This window comes from Myotis brandtii, unplaced genomic scaffold (assembly GCF_000412655.1).
Source record: "Myotis brandtii unplaced genomic scaffold, ASM41265v1 scaffold215, whole genome shotgun sequence".
Taxonomy (NCBI): domain Eukaryota; kingdom Metazoa; phylum Chordata; class Mammalia; order Chiroptera; family Vespertilionidae; genus Myotis; species Myotis brandtii.
Genome location: NW_005358043.1, coordinates 1006036 through 1007960, shown reverse-complemented (window position 1 = coordinate 1007960; position 1925 = coordinate 1006036). Strand labels below are relative to the sequence as shown.

At 48.4% G+C, this 1925-nt stretch overlaps 1 pseudogene; it reads right to left on the bottom strand.

Moving 5' to 3' along the window:
- Positions 1-534: 534 nt before the first annotated feature.
- LOC102252893 lies at positions 535-1469 on the bottom strand (annotated as a pseudogene).
- Between the last annotated feature and the right edge of the window lie 456 nt (positions 1470-1925).

The following is a 1925-nucleotide window of genomic DNA, read 5'->3' as shown; positions in this document are numbered from 1 at the left end:
AAGAATTATCTGATCTCTTGACCTAAATAAAAATATATTTTTTCAACACTTTTTTGATATTGCAAAAAGAAAGCAGAAAGAGAAGATAGAGAGAAAAGGAGAGAGAGAGAGAGAGAGAGAGAGAGAGAGAGAGAGAGAGAACTAAATAAAAAATGTACATAAACATTGAGACTTTCATCCCATCCCCCTCCTCCATTTCCAGGTAACAGCCGATAATTCATAGCCTCAGGGCAGGTATGTGGCAGGTGGAAAGCAGTATCATCTGCAGGACGGTCTTGGTTTAGTTTAAAAAATGTAATCCCAATGAGAACAGTAATTTCCCAGAAACTAAAGTTCCCCTGGTCTAGTATTAGAAGAGGTTTCTAATCCCAGAGCAAACCTGACCCAGGTCCTGTGTTTGGAGATGCCCCACATTGGCAACAAGATCTGAGAGGAACATTGGCAGGGCGTTCACAGAAGGGTTGTCAGATTTTAAAACATAGGACGTCCAGTTAACTCTGAAATTCACACAGACAATGACTCACTTTTTTTTAAAGCAGACTTAATTCACTTTCTTTTTCTTGCATAAAATTATGGTGGCCACAGCGGGAGCCTGGGCTCTCTGCACAGAAACTCTGGTGCGGGTCTTTACAAGAGGGTCAGTGAATTCCTGGTAGGGAGACTTGGTGAGCAGGGTCTCTTTCCAGAGGTCAGGGGTGAGATAGGCACAGGTCTTAGAGATGGCATCAAAGGTGGCTTTGGCGAAGTCGCCCAGGGTGGCAGTGCAGCCCCTGGCCGCGGTATAGCAGTTGTCAATACTGCCATCATCAGCAACTTCTTGGGCACAGGGGCCGAGACAATGCCCGTACCCCTGGGGGCAGGGATGAGGCGCCCCAGTACAGAGCCACAGCGCCTGCCACCTTGCAAGGAACGGTGTGGGGCTTGCCGAGTTTGTTTCCCCAGTAGCCTCACGGCCCGGGGACAATAGAGAGGTTGGCCAGGATAATGGCTCCACAGATGGCAGTGGCTACTTCCTTTGAGCACAGAGCACCCAGACCAACATGTCCATTGTAGTCCCCAATGGCGACAAAAGCCTTGAACCGGGTCCTCTGGCCAGCAAGTGTCTGCTTTTGCACAGGCATGATCTTCAAGACCTCATCCTTGAGGGATGCCCCCAAGAAGAAGTCAATGATCTCAGACTCCTTGATGGGCAAGGAGAATAGATAGATCTCTAGGGATCTGATCTTCATGTCCTTGACCAGGCGGCTCAGCTTGGTGACGGGGATCCACTCCTTGTCCTTGTCCTTCTGCCAGCTCCGCGGCCTCGGCCCCTGCCCCGACCCCAGCCTCGACCCAGGCCCTGAATGCTGCTGCCAAATCCTCCACAGAAGCCACCTCGACCTCCTATTCCAACACCCCCCCTCCCCCCCCCCCCCCCCCCCCCCCACACACACACCTCTGGGCCCTCCCGCAGCACCGTTGTCATCCATTTGGTGTTTCCTCTGAAAAGAAGCCAATGACTAATTTTTTTGGTACGTGTTCTAAATATTTCATGGAGCATACTTACACTACAAAATTATTTGTTTATCTGAATTTTGTTTGTTTGTTTTTGTTCCATCTGGGAACCTTAGATCACAGGCACCTCTGAGTTCAGCTTTGCGTGGAGCACATAGTCCTGTGGCCCATGGATGCCTGGCAAGTATCAGAGAGCCATTGGGTCCATATAATCGGGAACAGTGGGAATTTGGGTGGTAAGTAGAATAAACAGATGACTGAGGATTAAGTACCCACACTCCGTCACTGTGTGAAGCCCTGATACTCAAATCCAATCTGGTGTGAGAGAGGTAGATCTTTCCAGAATGTCTGAGGGTGAATTTCTGATTTGCTTACGAGGTAAAATATTAAAGTAAAAATTATTTTTTCCCTAGAATATTTAAAAGCCATAT